This window comes from Protopterus annectens, chromosome 8.part0 (genome assembly GCF_019279795.1).
Source record: "Protopterus annectens isolate FY-2018-M chromosome 8.part0, PAN1.0, whole genome shotgun sequence".
Taxonomy (NCBI): domain Eukaryota; kingdom Metazoa; phylum Chordata; order Ceratodontiformes; family Protopteridae; genus Protopterus; species Protopterus annectens.
In genome coordinates, this window is record NC_056741.1 from 1,131,220,993 (window position 1) to 1,131,242,550 (window position 21,558).

General features: G+C 38.2%; 1 long non-coding RNA gene across 1 annotated transcript in view; it reads right to left on the reverse strand.

The window, feature by feature from the left end:
- The window catches only part of LOC122808070, a 101,685-nt gene that overhangs the window by 22,758 nt on the left and 57,369 nt on the right, over positions 1–21,558 (reverse strand). Inside the window, exon 2 of the long non-coding RNA XR_006365779.1 lies at positions 20,321–20,389. This is a non-coding gene — a long non-coding RNA (uncharacterized LOC122808070). The remainder of the gene's footprint in view (positions 1–20,320; positions 20,390–21,558) is intronic.

The following is a 21,558-nucleotide window of genomic DNA, read 5'->3' on the forward strand; positions in this document are numbered from 1 at the left end:
TTATTCAACCTAGTGAGTGGGACATCAGTGTGCCTCACTATCAAGTCACCAATGACTAGTGTGTTGAGTATGCTGTTTTGCATTTTGTGGCTTTGGTTGAGTGGCACACTATTTAGGAGAGTTATTAGTGTTGTGTTGTGGTGATCGAGTGTGTTTCTTCCTTGGAGGTCTTTGCTGTTTGGGTAGATTTTTATTGAGAGCCTCCATGAAGGTAGGTATGTGGTTTGTGTTTTTATGTGAAAGGAGTGCTGGTTTGTGTTCTGGAGGGCTATGTGCTCCATGTGGTGTGGTGCAAGTGTTGACCTTCTCCTCTTGACCAGCTATTTTGGTCTTGGCTGGAGAGCGCATGGCTTCCAATTTGTATATATAAATGCATCTCTCACAAGTCTGAGTGATGGGAGGTAAGAGGAGAGGGTTGTTAGTATACATGAGGCAGTTGCTACATTGCCTCAGGATGCCCATGTTCACCAGGTTAATAGGAGAAAGCACAGGGAACTGACCTTTAGACGTGACTGGAGGGGGGCATTAATAATAAATACTGGAGCTGTTTCATTGTAGAACGTTTAGTGCTCGTAGCACTTTTGTGTGCTACAATAATTGCTACAAGATGTATGGTAAAGTGCTAAACTAATAAGCTAGTAAACGTGTAGGAGAGAAGAGAATTAGCAGATCTAAGTGAAAAATTGAAGAGCAGACTTTGGCACCACTCAAAAGCTTAAAAACAGTCCTGGATACAGTAAATCTGTGTCTGGACTAGACTAGTTACAGGAAAGGTGGGAAACAAGTGCAAATGCTGGCTTTTATAAAATAAAGTTGAAAGAGATGGAAAAACTTAACAAACGGCAAATAAACTACAATTTCTGGGTCAGAACCACTCCTCTTGTGTTAGATAGGCTACCTAGTGCTTACCACTCCCAGTGACAAGCTAGAAGGCTTCCCTCAAATACAGAAAGGCTTGGGGGGCTCAGATGTTTACAAATAATCCTGGATACAGCATATCTGTATCTGGACTAGACTCGTTACAGAAAAGGTGGGAAACAAGTGCAGATGTGTGCTTTTAAACCAGAAAGTTGAAAGAGATGGAAAAAACTGCCCAAACAACCAAAAAGTTACAATTTCTGGGCCAGAAACCACTTCTCTTGTGGAAGATAGGCTACCTAGTGCTTACTACCCCCACTGATAAGCTAGAAAGCTTCCCCCCAACATAGAAAGGATTGGGCAGCTCAGAAGCTTACAAACAGTCCTGGATATAGCAAATCTGTACCTGGACTAGGCTAGTTACAGGAAAGGCAGGAAACAAGTGCAAACACAAGCTTGTTTGTTGATGCTTATATGGACATTATGTTGTTGCTAAAGGTGATCCATTCCAATTTTCATTGAATTTCACTATGCCTCTTATGACATCATTAGAAGTGACATTAGAAAATAAAAAAGTCATATGAGTTCTGCACCCAAACACCTCACTATATAGTAAGCAGGTTACAGTAGCATGATGAAACATGGTGCACTTGTAGTAAAATTCTTACAACTTGAAATATATTTATTTATATAACCATGATAGAGCACTGATCACAAATTATCAGTTTCAGTCTCTTCCATGTGGGGCAGTTAACTGGAGCACAAATAAGTAATACATAAAAATGGGTCTATATTAGTTTATCAAAAACTTTCTTCGTAGAATGCCTTTTCATTGAACCATATTCAACGAACCACTTTTCAGTGAAAATGTTTTCTTAGTGAAAAAAGCTACATGGCCACTACAGCAATCATAACAAAAACTACATCATTTTAAATTACTCAATGTGGGGGGAGGGTGAAGCAACCGCCAATCTGGGGGGCTACACCCCTTATCCCCAATTATATATTCCAACTCTGAGATCGCCAAATGTGTAACAATGGGCATCTGTCTCCATTCTCTGGGGAAAAAAGTTTTGCTGATTTAACAGTTTGCTGAAAAGTAGATAGATGAATATGGTTCAGTGAAAAGGCATTCGATAAGGAAAGCTTTCGATAAACTGATATAGACCCCATAAAAATAGCACAAGTTCATTCAGATGCAAAACATGAGGTGTTAGTAATATGTAGGGACATAACATATATAAAGAAAAAAGTATTAGAAGTGCACAACATGAGTTTTCATTAGATCTGGTAGAATATAGAATGGTAGATCTTATCATAAAGGTTAATAAATGCAATACAAGACATTGTATTATTTACAGTTCTAGTATTTTAGATTGTAAATGGGGGAGTAAGAGATATTATGAATAACTATATGAAAGAGTGACTAAAGGAGAGGTAAGAGGGATAAGGGATGCAGAGACCAGTAAGGTAAGAGTGATACATTCAAGAAAATGGCTTAATCTTACATTGAATGCATGAGATTTATTTGTAGCTTTAGAACCGCAGCAGTTTTTTTTACCAAATAATCAACCTCATGTTGATTGCCAAGGATGTCTGTTTTCATATCTTGGCCTGTATTTCCATGTCATCATTCCAAGGGTCCTGCCATTTAGATGAACTTGGGGATGAAAGAAATATATATTACACTTCAGAGCACAGTCTTATTTCATAGCATAATTTACATTGATGCCATCATCTACAAAGTGAAGTGCAGAAATGTACACTGGTGTCTCGAAAGATGTCACATGATCTTTAATAACACCTCAATGCAGAAGCTGTTTTATCAGTATCGTCATCATCAGTCCATAAGTTTTTGATGGTGGCATAATTTTAGAAAAGAGAATTGTAGGCTTTTCTTGGTGGAGAATGCAGTTCAGAGATTCCGAATCACAGTGAGTAAAAAATTGTTCACTCATAATGGAGGCATAACACGGGCATTTTCTCAACAACCTTTTTAAGTTCTCATCAATAGATCAATGAAGTACAACTTAATATCTGGGTACAGACTGCCATAAAGTTTGCAATTCCACACTGAAGGCTTAAGGCAGCCTAGTCCTTAAGTTGTTTTAGACATATTGCTATATTTTGTGTAGGTAATTTTGGGTGGCTAGAGACCGATGTTATTTTTGAGAAAAAAAAAAAAAATATATATATATATATATATATATATATATATATATATATAATTTTTTTTTTTTGCATATATATAGATTTATGCATGTATATAGATAGATACAGATTTGTATTTCTGGTATGGTTTCATTTCAGTGCATATATATCTATATCTATATCTATATATATTATAGACAAGTATTGTATTAGTCATGCTAAATATAAGTTATACACTCATCTCTAATAGAATTCAAGCATAGCAGAATGTGTCATTCTATTAAGGAAGAGTTGTTGAACTCCATATTCAATGTAAAAGCATAACGTGTTGCATTTTGACAACCATTTCAGAATTCTTATTAAAATTACCAGGAAATTGTACTTAGTTACTCTTGTGAAAAAAACATTACAGCTGCCATCATATTCCTCTCTTACGCAATGATAAGATTCTTGGTGCTGAATGCTGCTTGCCATGGTCAGAACTGGAGGGGATGCTGTGCTAGTAGCTTAATTTAATTATTCAAGTGAAATATAAATCATTTACCTCTGATGTAATGGAAAGCAATGACTTCTATATTATGGAGGTGTATTCCATTTGCTACCCTAGAAAAAGGCATGTAACCTCTCATGGGAAACCAAGTATTATGGAACATAACTGACTGTACAGTTGCAAGTTTATGAAATCTGCTTTTTCCTACCCATAATAGGTTGTAGCACAGCCTAAAACACTTCCTACTAAAGAATTTAGAAAATATCTGTTTTATATTCATGCAAAATATATATTTATGACTATCATTTCACCCTTTTGGACTTGAATGGACTTAGTGATGAATTTTTCTTTGCTTTATTGCAATTTCAGTATATTGCATTTTTGTTTTGGCATCTTTTCTGTGACAGAAATGGTCTCTGTTCTAAGAGTTTATCTTATGTTGTACTGTCATTGTAATGCAGATATTCTATGGACACATACATCATTTTTTTACCAGAAGTTGTATATCCACCACTTGCAGAAACTAAATACAACAAAACTTGTCAGACTTATGTCCTTATTAGCCTTGCATGTGTTACTTATTTACACAAAGCATTCAGTCAAGATCCAGGTGGATGTTTTTTTAACTGAAATAAAACTTTCTTCAACCTAAAAAACAAATGTTAGACCAGTAAAATATCACTCTGAAAAACAACAACATGTTTGTTATACATAATACATCAAGCTTCATTGTTATCCAAAAGGAACAAATGCAATGTCTATGATTTAGTCTACCTCAAAATATCATTGTGGGCATTAGACCAAATCTTCAAGTTAAAGGGCAGTTTATGAAAAGATGCTTTTCAGTCTTTAGGGTACTTCTTCAAATAATTAAAATAATAGCTACTATTGTGAATATAATATTGCAAATCAAAAAAAAAAAACTTCTACCACAAAAATTGTTATTGTACAATCCTATGCCCAGAGACTGGAAAGCTGCATCATTGTTTTGCAGTAATGTGCACTGAATAACCTGCTTGATACTTTGCATTAAAGACTGCCACATAGGCTCAATACGACTGATTTTTTTTTGTTTTTTTTGTTTATTTTTAATTATTAAAAATGCTATTAAGCATACTTGGACAGTTTGCTGAATGTTTTACTTATGCTGTAATTTCTGGTATAAGAAAAATCTAAATATTTCCACCTTGAAAATGTGGCCAATATGCCTTTGCCATTTTTGCATGTTATCATGAATTAAATGTAATTTACAGTTCCATCTATTGTTAACCGTAAGGGGTTAAACATCAGACTTGAAGTTAAGCAGGAAGTGAAACTGTACGTGACATATTACGGTCTGCGCATGTTTTTGAATTTTGCTGAAACTGCTAGATAGCCGGAACATGTGAATGAATTAAAATGCATCAGCTAGTCTGCTTAAGACTGCATTCTTTCTAGTTTCTCATGAGAACATTTCACTGCTGTGACATTACTAATGCTGAGCTGGGAAAAGAAGGTTTGAACTAACCTATTTTCTAGCACATTGTCGTATTTCATTTTAAAAATTTAGTACTGTTTTAATGAATAACTACATTTTCAGATCATAGTAGTAAACAACTTTTTATTGGATGTTTGCAGTGAACTGATAGATAACACTTGTCATTTTTATGTGTATTTCTTTATAAAAATACCTGAACATATTTGTTTGTAGAGACATTACTGACTTTGGTTCTGTCTCCCACACATGCATGATTTCTAATAAATGGTTAAACTCTGCAGAGACTGAAGTTATTTTATTTCATAATAAACATATTTTTTACCTAAAAAGGTGGTGCTGTTTTGGACTCAGATTTTTTTTCTGAACTCTGTGGGGGTGCTGCTGCTGTGGAGGGATACTTCTGGGCTGTCTGGCAGTTTTCTGTCTAGTCTCCTTTCCATAGCATTAGTTCACAGACTGCACCATATCTGGACTTTTCAGTCTTGGCATACCTTGCTATTTACATACTAACCTTTATTTATTTTTTCCAGGCAATTTTTCTCAATCTCTAAGTCTATTCTCTATATGTGAGTGGGTTTATTGTACAACATATGTCTCCACTTTGTATGAGTGTGTGTTTATGCATCATTGTGGGATATTCTTTTTAAGATTATAATATGACATTGTAAACACACAGTTGCTTTGCAATATGTAAATTTCGTATGAGTGTGGGATACTTTGTTTAACAAAGATTTTATTTTTGAATGAGTGTGGGTATTTTGTCTGAGTGCGCAATATATTTCTTTAAAGATATAATACAGCATTGCATAATTTCTTTGCAATGGGAGCGAGTATGGGTACTTTAAAAGAATTGGAGCATGGCACTCCAATGAGTCATATGTTTCTTCACTGTAATAAGGAAACATATTTAATTTCTAGATAAGTGGCATGAGATTACTAAACATAATGGTGAACTAACCTTTCGTCCCACTGGTAGTTTTAACAGAAATATTTTATTAAACTTACAAAAGACACTTAAAGAAAAATGTAGTACAGTTCCTGCAAGCTGCTGGTCAGCTTTTAATGTGTGGCAAATAGAATCTAAAGATAGAGAAAGGATTCCATACTTCATAGTTTAAAATACAATATAGCTAAACTTAAAACACAATTACAAGTGACAAATAAAACTGTTAACCTCATTCAACAGTCAAGACATCAGGGAAAGGGAGGTCATGGGCTTTACCAAACTAGAGAGCATGAAATACTGCATATCAGTCGTGATGAGTCATCTGAAGATGACTATGTAATCTTAACAGCTGCCCTCCACCACCCTACTCCCATGGCCAGCAGATTCCTGATATTTCTTTTTCCACTATGGAATCTGCAACTTCACTGCCTTCTCAGTCAAGGTAAACCTCCAAGTGGTTCACCACCTCTAGTCCATCTCAGCCCCAGACATCCACTCATTCCACTATCCCAGACACAATTTCTACATCCCATTGTACCTGTTCAAAGCTTCCCCAAATATACATGGGCTTCACCAAATGACACAAAATGGGGGCATCATTTTCATTTCCCAGACAGCAAAAACTAAAATGTCATAAATATGTTAAGCAGTTCTCTATTATTATAGATGGGGACAGTTATTTTGGATCAGACAAATTCAACCTAGACAAAACTTGTATGGCTTCTTCCTCTGAAGAAGGAGACAGCTGACAAATAACTCACTTGCACCCATTACAGTAACTTCCAAATCCTGCACATGGTAGAAATAATGCTGCACCCACCACTATTAATGTGGTTTGCCCATGGTCAGCAGTACATTTTCAAGCTATTTTAGACTCTCTTCCTTAATAAGGTCAAATCCAGCTAAATATGCCAACATTTTGACAGGCCATGTGCAGTTAGAAAATCCTACTTTAGAAAATCTTAGAGCTGTATAAGATACTTCTAGCATCCCTGGTGTTGCAAATGTGTACTGTTGTAGACAACTTACATGAAGAACTGCTTTTCTTTCTTTTTCCTCAGTCTGACCCTGTAAAACGTACTGATGAAGAATTGCTAAACTCTGTTCCTTCCCATTTATGAACCATACATGACAATGATGTAGAACTTATACAGGATGCGTTACCTGTACAAATTACCCTAAAACCTCAATTACCATAAACCTCATGTATCCCTGCCCATGGTAGCTCAATATCCTCTTTCTACTGCAGCTAGCAAAATGAGGAATTGAACCAATTATTTCTGCAATATTACAGCAAGGTATCATTGTTCCTACTAGATGTCTTTGTAATACATCTGTTTTACCAGTAAAGAAACCAGTAAGACTTTAGAGCTGTAAATATGGTAGTTGCACCTTATTTCCCTGTTGTCCCAAACCCTGCTACCATTCTTAGCTGCATAAAACCTTCTACTGCCACATTTTTGGTTATAGATATTTCCTCAGACTTCTTATCTATCTCCTTTCATCCAAACAGCCAGTACTTGTTCACTTTCGCCTACAGATGGCAGCAATATACTTGGACACACTTACCAGGGTTCATGCAAAGTCTCTTACTTCATTTTCCAAAGAAATGAAAAGACAGATAAAATACAATTTCCCTCTGGGTCTGTTCTTATACAATATGCAAATGATTTATTTTTAGCTTCTAATTCTTTGACTGCTTGTCAAACAGATACTATTTTTATACTTTCCACTGTATCTAACTTAGGCTTTAAAGTCAATATGCAAAAAAAATCCAGTTTGGCAACCACAAGTTCAATATTTAAGACATTTGATTTCTGAAATTGCTTGTCACATTTTACTCTCCTGTATTACTGCCATACAATCTGTATCACATCCTACTACTTTAATACAGCTTAAGAGCATTTCTTGGTTTAGTAGGGTACTGTAGACAATGGATCTCTATCAGGCTTATTGTAAAAAAGATACACTTGACCACCTCCCATAGCAACCATGCCATGAAAAAGCTTTTACTCAACATAAATCACAACTTTTAAATCTCCTCCTTTAGGATTGCCAGATTATTGTAAAGTGTTTTTTTTTTTTTTTTTTTTTTTTTTTTTTGTGAATGCAGTAAAGTATCATTGGGATTACTAGCTCAAAATAAATTATGGCTCTAATATGACCTTTTGCATGCTATAGTGAAATAAATGTAATTTATAGTTCTATCCATTGTTAACCTATTAAATACACACAGACATACACACACACACACACACACACACACACACACACACACACACACACACACACATTCACATATCTCCCCTTACTTTAAAGTGAGTATTATGGAGCTTTGCAAACTGTTACAAACTGATGACAAGAATGTTACAAATGAAGATCCTGAAATGCAGAATATTAATATATATATATATATATATATATATATATATATATATATATATATATATATATATATATATATATATATAATACACCCAACACCAAAAATAAAATAAAAATATACATTCTAGATTTTTTTCCTTTGGATAAAATAAATATTGTCAATATTTAGCATTTTCAATCTAACCATTATGTTACCACAGGAATCTGGAACTGAATGAAATGAAATACCCCTTAAATCTTCCTCTTTAATCTAGTCTTCTTCTGTCATCATTAGTCTCCAATAAAAATCCACCAAAACTGCTGGGAAAAACTACTGGAATATAATTGAAATATTAAAAGCATAACCACTAAAGGTGGAAAATACTCAACCCACAAGAAATTTCATCATAGTGCTTCAACTAAGCACTTTTGTCCTATATCCTAGAACAATGGTCTTCCTCAGAGCCGAATGAATATATTTATACACATATTCAATCACTTAAGAAAAAGTGCTTCAAATTTTACTACTTACAAATTTAAAAGGAAGCTTAATTGTAGATGGAGACTTTAATTGTGCATTAGATAGAAAAGAATACCAGCTTCAGCCTGAGCCTTATAAAACTGGATTAGATCACTAAACTTTAAAGATGTATGTACCATATGAGACAAGGATTCATTCATATGCATCCATTATTCACATAAGTTTGGCACATACCTATGAACTTATAGAGTGTTTGTTTCTGTTGATCTGCTAGATAAAATATAGAATGTTAAAACAATTCTTTCTATAATATCAGACCATAATAAAATTCAATTTCAATTTTTTTACAAACACCAATCTTTTAATCAGCAAAAATAGAATTCCTATTCATATGACTAACTCAAGACATTTTAGGAATTGTTAAACAAAGGACAATAACTATTTGCAAAACTTAATTGCAAGGAAGATACTGCAAAAAATATATGTTTGCATTCAGTTGCAGCCTGTATTGATGGGAAAATTGTGGTTTGCAGTGGAAATAAATTAAATAATTAGGACAAAGGACTGCTAGACTTACAAAATAAATTTTATATTGCAAATTTGAAAGTTCAAAATGGAGAAAAAATATTTTAGATATTATTAAACATAATAGAAGATATCAGTAAATTCTGAACCATAAAACTCTTATAGCACTAGAAAGAAAATCAAACACAGTTCTTATGCTATAGATGTATAAGGTATGCAAAAGTTAAATAGAAGAATGAAATGTTGTTGAAGTCTAACCATATCCAAATGATCAGAAGCACTAAAAATAAGAAAATAGTGTCCGATGTTGATAGCATCCTTTATTAATTTAGTACAAATTATAGAAAACTAAATATAGGCCAAGAACCAAAGCTAAGTGATAGTCAACAACAGCAGAACCTATTGCAGGAAAGATTTTGAAAAAAATTCCCCAAAGTGGGAATAAATGAAATATTAAAACCAACAGACATGAATAAAATGAAAAAAGAAAACAAACAAACAAGCAAAAAAAACATAAACATCTTAAAGGTCCAGGAATTAATTGTGTCATCCCTGAAATGTATAAAATTCTGCCTTCTAATGCTATACAGACTCTTCATGAAGCTTGTGTAGACACAGAATATACAAAAAGATTCCACTTTCTTTGAAATATACAACAATAACTTCAGCTTGTTTAAAACATAAAAAACATTCAATGTGTCGCTAGTGTTATAGACCTATAGCACATCTAAACAAGGATTTTCATATCTTTATTTTGATATTTTTCAGAAAGAATTAAGCAATATATTCCAGAGTTAAGAAAATATGATCAGACAGGTTTTATCATAAATGCATAAGCACACAGTAATATCACAAACATTTTAATATTAATAGATTCTATCAATGATATACTATTAGAAGCAACATTTATAAGTTTAGCTTAAATTTATTGACTCAGTAAATTTACAATATTTGATTAAAGTTCTAGAACAATTTAATTTCTTGATTTTGGAATTAACTAAAACTGCACATGTTAAGTTGGTCTCTTAATTTATTTCAGTCTCTTGATATTGAAAAAGGTACAAAACAAGACTGCCCAGTATCATCCATACTGTTTACTCTAGCAATGAGACCATTGTCCCTTCCCCCCTTAAATGACCACACTACACACAAAAAGACATTTGACGACCTTTATTAAACTGTATTATGCAATGAACTATGTACACAAAAACTAACATTAATTAACTTCTTCAGCAACGATGTTCTCCGGGCAGCATCACCACTCACCCTGGACGAACTTTACCTCAAGGCAGCGTACCAACTCACCTTGATACCTTCTCCACCGGGGCAGTGTACCTACTCACCCACATAAAGAGGCAGTGTACCTACTCACCTCACACCATACCAAAACCATAAACCAATACACCTTCTTTAGAGGAGGAACAGATGAGGACAATCCTGTCCCTCTTCTCCACCTCAAATTGCCCACATCTTCCATCCATATATAAAAGAGGAGGGTGGCAGGGCTACCAACTCACTCTAAATGTACCTCCTTCCTCTAATCTCAAACCCTTAGTACTGTCAGAAGTCCCACCTACTCCTACCTCACTTCCTTTTACAACTCCCTCTCCCCTTAATCCTTTCACCACCACAAACCCACTATCCTAACCAACTGCAATCCTTACCTTCCTTTCTACCACTATACCCTCCCCACACCCCTTTATTCCCTTTACTTGAGGGACCGGGACAACTTAATTTGTCCCAAACTGAATTTGTCCCGTCCCCCCGTAAATGACCACACTACACACAAAAAGACATTTGACAACCTTTATTAAACTGTATTATACAATGAACTATGTACACAAAAAACAACGTTAATTAACTTCTTCAACAACGATGATCTCCAGGCAGCATCACCACTCACCCTGGATGAACTTTACCTCAAGGCAGCATACCAACTCACCTTGATACCTTCTCCACCAGGGCAGTGTACCTACTCACCCACATAAAGATGCAGCATACCTACTCACCTCACACCATACCAAAACCATAAACCAATACACCTTCTTTAGAGGGAGAACAGAAGAGGACAATCCTGTCACTCTTCTCTGCCACTAGCCTGATCCCAGGCTGTTCCCCCTCCTAAACCTTAACCGCACTCATATCCTCTAAAAAGAGTTTCAGATGCAAATTAAAAAGATCCAGACCCATGTCATTAAGGTGTACTCCATCCATTCGATACCAAGACTCCTCTCCATCCCCAAAATCTCTATGGTCAATGGTATGCATCCCCAAAATCCTTAATTGCATAGCCAACCTTTGATTAACACACCTTCTAATCCTTTCAATCGCCTTGTGACTATATGCAGCCCTCCAACACAAATGCGGAACCAACTCTGACCACACAATTTCCATACCTGGGTACAATGCCAGTAATCTCATCAAATCTCACAGCATAATGTCCACCAATTGTTTTTTAGGAACAATGCCCAAGTCATTACCCCCTAAATGAATGAATAATATACATGGACAACCCACCTTCAGTTTAGCCCTCTCAAGTTCATGTAACAACCCATCCCACCTAAGCCCCCTAATACCATGCCAGGACAGTGACCACCCTAAATGTGCTAAACCCAAATTTACCCCATCATCCCTATATAAAGCGCGCTCCTCTGCCCAGTGGATGAACGAATGCCCCAAGATGATAATGTGCTTTCCTAAAAGAAAAGAAGAAAAATTAATAATCAAACCACAACTTATCTAATATAAGACAAAAATGCATTTGAAGACCACCTCCCCACTCTTTTAATCAATTCAATAGAACTACCCTCTCTAGCTAAATCTGAAGCCCTACCTATCCTGAATGAATGAGCTGCAAACCTCAACGCTGGAAATCCCATACAACAAAAAACCTTCCTCACCAAAAGTATGAATCTACTACTCTACACCACCTTCCCATCCACTGAACAAAAAATGAACTGAGCCACACTCCCCTTTCGCCTCCTCACAAATTCTTTTGCCCACATTACTGGACAAATGCAAGGATTTCTGTCAGTTTTAAGCACCACCACACATCCTCCACCCAACTGATCTGTCTTACTCCTCCTTAATGCAATAGTAACCTCGCCATCCCCTATAATGACATCCTTCCAACATAACGAGCCTAACGACTCTGAAATATGAAAAGCACCAAAATATAACCACGTACATAATGTACCCCACATAAAATAATCCATAGACCCCTTTTGCAACAAACCTAACCCTTTCAACAAAACTTTCACTATAACCCTCGTAATTGGCCATCTAATATCCTTACGTTCCACCGCCATTCTACCCCAACCCCTTAACATATGCCCTAATGTCCAAGACTTAGTGAAATCCTGCAACCTCGCTACCTTATCAAAAATGCTAATCACAGCCAAATCCACTTTAACTGTCTGCAAAGCCCTGCCTAACCCCCAAGCATGAGCTACATATTGCAACAGTAATTCCTCTGACCATACCCCTTCCTCCTCTGGCAGCTGCAAAATAAACTGATTAAAATCTGAAAGAGCCCTACCATACGCCTTCCTTGTAGAAGGGGCCCAGGAATGCCTTACCTACCACCTGGCTACATCGACCCACGATTCCACACCTCCTCTGGCAGGCTTTCTGGCACCTCCACCGCCCATGGAACCAACCCTCGAAACCTGCAAAACTGAAATCGGGACAAGCTATCAGCAATTTCATTCCTTACACCAGGTACATACATGCACTCCTGTAAAAGAAAAATTTATTAGAAGGCTCTGCAAAACCAATTTATGTAATAACAACAACAACAAGCCCGACTTAGCTGTCTTCTTTTACAATACCCTCACTACAGCCATATTGTCTGAGTGAAAAACTACTCGTTTGCCCCTCAATTGCTCCTTCCACACCACCGAAGCTGCCCATATAGGCATCAATTCCAGAAAGGCCACATCCCGCTTCCATACCTCCTCCCAATCCTGAGGCCATTCAGCTGCAAACCACCAACCCCTAAATTAGGTCCCCATGCCAGCACCCCCAGCTGCATCCGTAAACAACTGAAGTTTCTCCTGCCCCACCCAGTCTGTCTGCCAAAAAGATATCCCATTAAATTGTTGCAAAAACCCATTCCACAACCCCAAGTCCTCCCGCACCAGTTGGGTTGCCCTAACCCAATGGTGTTTGCTCTTACCCCCTTTCAGCAAGTATGCCAGTGACCTACAAAAAGCTTGCCCTGGATGTACTGCTCAACAGGCAAAATTCAAAAGCCCCAGCAACTCCATAACTGAACAAATCCAAATCTTATCCTTACCCAACACCGAACGTATCACCAACCTAAGCCTCTCTATTTTATTCTCTGGTAAACAAAACAATCCCCGCTCCACATCAACTGTTAATCCAAGAAATTCTAATGCCCTTGCTGGACCCTCCATCTTATGCTGAGCCAATGGTACCCCTAACTTCTCACACATAATCGTAAACTCCTGCAAACCCTTCCTTCGCCCACCAACAAAAAATCATCTAAATAATGCACTGCCTTTTGAGTCCCCACTTTCTGCTGCCAAATCCAATGCAATACTGTACTGAACTTTACAAAAGTCGCACATGCCACTGAACAACCCATGGGCATAGCTTTATCAAAGTAGTACTTATCTCCTACCCGCATCCCCAATAGGGGCCAATCCTCCCTCCTAATAGGCAACAATCGAAAAGCCGACTCAATGTCGACCTTAACCAACCATGGCTCCCTAAATTCCCTAAGCACTTTTACTGCATCATCTAAGGAAGTGTAATGCACCCTAGCCTCCTCTTCTGCAATAAAATCATTTACTGGATTCCCTTCCAGATAAGACAAGTGATGTATCACTCTGAATTCCCCTTCTCACTTCTTCTGCACCAACCCCAAATGTGACACCCTGTAAGCACTAAAAGGTGGACTATCAAAAGGACCCAATAACTGCCCTGCCCTACTCTCTTTCTCCAATAAAGCCTCCAAGATCTCCTCTTTACATTGAACAGATTGTAAATTCTTGCAACACCCCCCCACCCCTTCCCACTGTGGACTTAATAGGAAACCCCCTTTGAAAACCCTGTATTATCTCCTCTTTGATGGCCAAGCCAGGAAACCGATGAAGCTTATTCCAAAGATCCTCCACCTTAACAGGGAATGGCGCCCCTCCCTCTATTGCCTCTAAAGAACCTGAGTCCAAATCCTCGGGACCCATGAAAATTACCACTCCCCGGGTCGGCTGAAAGCCTTGCCCACCAAAACCACTTCACAACCCATAACATTGGAGTTCCAGGACAAATCCTGCTGACCACAGCTAGTGGCCGAATGACCCCCTCCACATCTCGAACAAACATGGGCAAATTTGCACCCCACCCATGAACAGGAGCCACTATTAAATGACCAACACACACCCACTGTTTCCAGCCCACTCAACCTTCTGTTAAAGCCCCCGTAACTATCCATCATTGTAGCCAACCATAGATCTGGGTGATGCACCTCCCAACTAAGTGACTGGTCCACAGCCTTCCGTTTGCAGAAACGCTGATCATACCTGAGCCACGCATTACCTGGCCTTAACCGCTGCACCTCACAAATGGTAAGAAAGTAGCCTAGCAGCGGCAGAGCCAACAACCCATCCTTCTCTGGCTGCATTGCCATAAAATAAATAAAGCCAACCACCCAATTATCCCATGTCCTAGGGTGAAGCTTACCTACCCTCTGCCTTCCCAATGCTGCTATGGCCACTAACAAGTCCTTACTGTTAAAGGAATCTGCTTCCACTAGACATTGGACCCCTTCCAATCTATCCCCGGAACCCCCCACCCCCTGTTGCATCTCTAACTGGGTACCTGGCACCCTGTGTTAGCTGCCTCTGCACCTCCTCTATCCCTTGCACACTGCCCTCAAGATCCCCAACTGCCAAGTCATCATTTCTCCCCACCCCACAATCCTCAACCCCTAGCTCCTCTGACAATGCTGCTGTAATAAAACCATTACCTGCACCTTTGTCTTGCGATGTGCTGGGAACCAGCGTCTCCACTGCTATCACTTGCTGCGATGCCTGTTGCTTTTTCCCCCTGGCTGGGGTTCTCACTGGCGTGCGTCACCTCTTCCAACCTGGGGTCTGCTCAGGTTCCTGTACCACCTCTGATGTTGCCGCCTCCTGGAACAGCTCCTCTTCCTGGGTCACAGTTGCTTGCCACCTCTGCTTTAGCTCTGGTAATTTGGCCATCTGTAAAAGAGAAACAAAATATTAGCACTATTCTACAAGCCCGACTGCCCTACTCCCCCCAACCCCTGGTATTGCCTTGCCCCAGCACCTTAACTTCTCCCTGCCTGCCCATCATCACCTTTCACCCATCCTGTCAGCCACACCTCCTACCATTAGTACCCCTTCCTACCCTAGCATATCCCCTATCAATACTCCCCATGTATCTATGAGAAAAAAAAATAATTAATTACTTAATTAAGTTCCTCTAACTATCTCCCTATCCATCAGCCACCCAATCCCATCATTCACACAAAGAAGGCTAAACACACTTACCTTCCTTCCATGCAGTGCACATGTGTGAACTGGTGCTAGGACCTAACAGCCAAAAGAACGGCAGCAGCAACCCACTACACCACCAGGGAGGACGGAGAAGCCATATCACCACCACCATCTCCAAAGCTTAGGACAGAGGGACACCCGATCAGCCGCAATCAGCTGCGACACCATCCTGAAGACAGCAGGACAAAGAAGACTGACCGACACCCACAAACCCACCAGGGAGCACAGACTGCCAACCACCACTGATGAAGGAGATGATGGACCCCCGAACTCACGCTGCAAACACCGGGGAAGCAACATAGACACATCGGGCCACGAACCCTCTGGGGATAAGATATTCCGACACCGAGGGACACCCAGACGACTGCGACGCCATACAGAAGGGGAACTGGAGAAACAAACGGACACCCACGAACCCCCCAGGGAGTGTGAACCACAAACACTACCACTACCACCAATGAAATGGAGCTGAGAGCACGATGGACCCCCGAGGGGCTAATCCGTCACTATACCCCAACGCTACTGCCAACCATGACCACCGACAGAACATCTACCCCAGGAACAAACACAACCAGCCCATGAACCCACCAGGGAGCATGAGGGGATGATCTACTACTGCTCCCCAACCTAACTGGGACTGGATTACACCGATGGCCCTCCCCTTTGCCTACCACGACCAGCAGGAGAACGTCTTCCTGTTTTTTTTTTTCTTACATGTACCCCGACCACATGGCACCGATGGCCTGATACCCAATGGTGCTAAGGACAGGCCCAGCCTCCGCCCACGGATGTTACTTGACCGCATGGCCCCACCAAAACTAGGCCTGACAAATCCCCAGGAGACCGGCGGACAACAGGGAGCAAGGAAAACTTCAACCACCCAGGTAAGCCTAGCACTATTCCCATCCACTTAATTATCTATATATCTACATTATTCTATAATTTTTCTTTTTTTTTTTTGATGTTGATGTCCACACCCCCCCCCCCCACACACACACACACACACACACACACACACACACACACACACACACACACACAGGAATGTACTCTATCACACTTTCCTATCAGTAAGCTCAAAATATATTCCCAGACTCCAGCCCCCCCTTAACCTAACCCCTAGAAAACACCAAAGGGGGGACTGATCCAGACTACCTAACCCCTTCTCTCCCCACCATCCAAGGTCTACCTTCATCCATGATACCTACAGGTTATCTGGATGTAAGCTAGCTATCACTCCACCAACTCACGCCAAATGTGCCTACTTCCTTTAATCCCAAACCCTTAGTACTGTCAGAAGTCCCATGTACTCCTACCTCACTTCCTTTTACATCTCCCTCTCTCCTTAACCCTTTCACCACCACAAACCCACTATCATAACCAACTGCAATCCTTACCTTCCTTTCTACCACTATACCCTCCCCACACCCATTTACTCCCTTACTCGAGGGACCAGGACAACTTAGTTTGTCCCAAACTGTATTTATCCTCAGCAATAAAGCAAAGCAATAACATATCAGGAATTTAAACTGGGGGTAAATATGAGCCTAAGATATTACTAGTTGCTGACATTTTATTGCTAACAATAGCAAATAACATAGCAATTGATAAACTAAATAATTAAAAAAAAGTATTTGAAAACATCTCGGGCTTATTATTTGATGAAACTAAAACCAGAGCAATAGTCATGCATGAAATATAAAGCACTGATCTTCCAAATCAGTTTAACATAAATAAAAACAACAAAGAGTATAAATACATAGGAATACTAATAATAATAAATGACATAAAATGCACTGACACTGTTAATTCAAATATGTGCATTAATAAGATCGATAATTTAATAATGAACGAGGACAGATATCTAATAAAAATACTTCCTTTACTATATATATATATATATATATATATATATGGTTCCCCTTCACAATCCTGAATTACTGAATGCTCGAAAGTCAGTAAATCAAGACTGTAAAGTCAAAAATGCAGAAGCGCGAATCTGCATAAGCTCTAATTCAAATATCTCGAATTCTGCTTATGCATGTCAGCTACAGGACGGAAAGTGTGTGAGTTGGGATGTTTTACAAAAGGTAAGTGAGTGTATGTGTGTGTTATGTAAGTTGTGCATGTGGGTTAGGGAAAGGAGGTGGGAGTATGAGTGTGAGTGCTGGGTGTGTCTGTGTATGTGTGATGTGTTTGTGTGTGTGCAAGGCAGTTTAAAATGTCTGTGTGGTGTTTTTTTATTTTTTTGTGTATTAGTGCGATCTCAGAGTTAGAATATATAAGTAGGGGGAGTGGGGGGTGCAGGCGGGCTTGCCCCCCTGCGTACATGTAGTGTAGGGGTTGTAGTTTATGCTATGTGGGTTGTATGGTGTGCGTGTTGTGTGGTGTATGTGTTCTGTATGCTCGGGGTTTTTTGTTTTTGTGCTTGCGGGTTTTGGGATTTTTGTTGGTTCGAATTCATAATTTCAAGTTACTGACTTTCGAGCATTCAGTAATTCGATATTATGAATGGGATCAATATATATATATATATATATATATATATATATATATATATATATATATATATATATATATATATATATATATATATAGATATATATATACATACATATATTTGTTTGTTGGTGTTAGGGTAGTGTACTTATCAATACTGGCCCATATCAATCTCAGTCCAGGTGAAATACAAAACATTTCACAAACAAAAAATACATAAATGTAAGTAATAGAGTAGTTCATACTAATTAAATAGAAAAAAAAAGAAAAATAAAGATGCATGTACATTCTGGTGAACAAGTACAGTGCAAATTAAAATCAAGGAGAATGCTATTATGATATATAAGGCAGTATTCATAGTCTGGGCTGTGCAATTGCATATCATGCATTTGTGGACAGTGGAGCTATGTGGATAGACAAATAAGGTCAGTGTAATGTAATTGGATTAAGTATGGTGAAGCATAGCAATTTCTATAATCATGCCCATTTTTTGCAAATGTGTAACTTGTGCAAAGTCTGTCTTTGATCTGTGAAAAGTATTTTGTAGAATTGTAAATGGTATGTGCCTTGGCATATCATGGGCAAGCACAGCTGAGTACAGTCATGCTAAAAGCATTATAGCAAAGTTGTGGACTGCACAGCATCTCAAAGTATTTTTTTAAGTAAAGAGGTTAGAACTGTCTTATATAGGGGTAAGATTTTGTGGATACCCTGCTGATTTCATTAAAGAATAAAAAGGGAGTGATAGGACAGATTGAAAAAAGGGAAGGCAAAACAATGAAGTAAACACACAAGGGAAGCATCGAGAAGATTTAAGCTGGAGGAAATCGGAGAGGATGGTCACAATGTTTGTGCTGGGGTATAGACATCGCTATTTTTTCTTTTTCTTTTTTTTTTTGTAAGAGGGCAGTGTGGGTAAGAAATAGAGAAAAAAGTGAAGGAGAAATGGTAAGGGAAGAAGGTCTGAGAAAGTCTATACTGTGTACCCAGTTTAGAAAGCCTCAGACAAGTCCACTGTTGCAATGAAAGTCCCCAGTGCTGAGTGGGTCAGGGCCTGTGTTGGCACAGCGGTCATCATCAACTGGGTGAGCATGTCTTCTATACAATGAATAGTGTCTTCTACTGGTATAATTCCACTGTCCACTACCTCTTCCATTACATCCTCAGACAATCTCTGAAAACCCCATTCAGTGAGGCTTGCCAGGTTTCCACATGCGGGAGTGCCTGCAAGACCAGTATTTGCGAGAATGCCCCTGAACAAGCAGACGGTGATCTCTCCTTAGTCTGGTAGGTATGTGACTGATCTGCACCTAAGGGATTTGAACCTGTATAAAAGAAAAATAAAATGGGAGAGAAGCAAAACCACAAAGGAAAATTAAATATGTAAGTAAAATAAGTAAAAAAAAAGAGAAAAAGAAAATGAGGTTGGGGAAAGGCAAAACAGAGAAAGCACAATAAATCTACATAATACTGTTGTATTGCAAGGTAGTAACTAAATAAACCACTGAGAAAAATATCTTTATTGAAGTTCAGTTGTGTATGGGAAGTGTTTATGCATACAGTTAGGGGTAGTGAATGAGGAAGTTCTTATGTAATTGAGTTGAATATATAAGAGTATTTCTTATGTGTACTTGTGATGAATTGAAATGGCAAGATATTTTTCTGTTTCAGAAGAGTTTTATGTTTCAATTCTCTACTTTTTAAATACATTTTACAGGACACAGACATCAAATATGGATGAAATCATGAAGTCACTTAATTACAGTTACAAATGACAGTATAACACATTTTCATTGCTGTGCTCCAATCTTCATTTGTATTTCTTTCAACTGCAAAGGTATAACATTTTTTTTTCAAAATTACAACTGAAATCAGTTTTAAAAGTATTTCTGTAATACTGTTTATGCTTCCCAGAGTTATGTGTAGTAATTTGTACAATGCTTAGTTATGTAATAAAAACCTTATGGACACCTGCTATTCTTACCAGAAGATTCTACCATCCTCTTTGTTCTTCTCTTCTCCTGTTAGGTGTTATACTGGAGCTCTTTCTCAGCTAGAAGTAAAGGAGAAAAGGAAACCTCTTGTTTATTTGTATTTGACTGTATCCCACAACATATGTCTTATATTCAAAGTAATTATTTATTTGTCTTATCCTGTCTGCTTCAAACTGCTGAATGCATACGTGTGCTATTAATAAAAATACACAACTTAAATATTCTACTGCATTGTGTAGGGTACTAAAGGAGAAGGAATGCAGTTCTGTCTTTTGTTTTAAAAAAAATGGCTGTAATACGCTGTGGAATACCTGAACTGCAAATGCTGAAATGTAACAATTGAAAGAAGTGTGAATTTCCTTTTTCTGCAGAAATTTATATAATAATAGTAATAATGAAGTAAAACAGGTTGTTCTCTGAAAGGCCATGTGCTGCTCATTATTTCAGCAAAGTAACCTCCACTCCCTTCCATAATAGCCAGTCTGATTAGGGTGTTGTGAGGGTTATTTCAGACGTATGTGCAGTAAGAAATACTTACGAACAAACAATTCTTATTACTTATATCTAGTTATCTCTCACAGAAACTGTATTCTTGTAATAATTAAAAAAGGTTGTACTACTTTTTCAGTGCAATGCTACACACTTCTTTACATCGTTACCTGCAAGTTTTGTTTCATAAATACATTACATGCAGTCAGCATTACTGATGTTTCAACATTACTAATACATTATCTGTACTGATTATTTTCATATTCTTTACTGACATTTTCATTTTTTATGGTAACCTCAACACATAGCAGTGTTTTCTCTCTGACTCAAACAGATGGATATCTGATTACATAAATACTATTTTGTATGCACTTGAGAATGTCACCTCAAGTACATATTTGCAGGTTAAGATATCTTACTGTTGAAGTACATCTACTTGTAGAATATTTTTCTATCCCAAAGGATTGACAGGTGATCACCAAGCTACTGCCAGATATCAATTTTTTTCTATGTACTGGCATGTGTGCATGCTTGAATCTTCTCCAGTTATGAGTCATGCAGAAGGTAGAGCATGATTAAAATCACTTTATCAGACAAGCCAAGAGTGTGGTCTTGTGCCTTCACAGATGCTGCCATCATTCGATGAGCCAAACCCAGAATGAAGAAAGTATGGTGAGGTTTGTATTTAGCAGGATTATAACCATTTGCTATTGGATTTGACATCACCTTGAGCAAACCC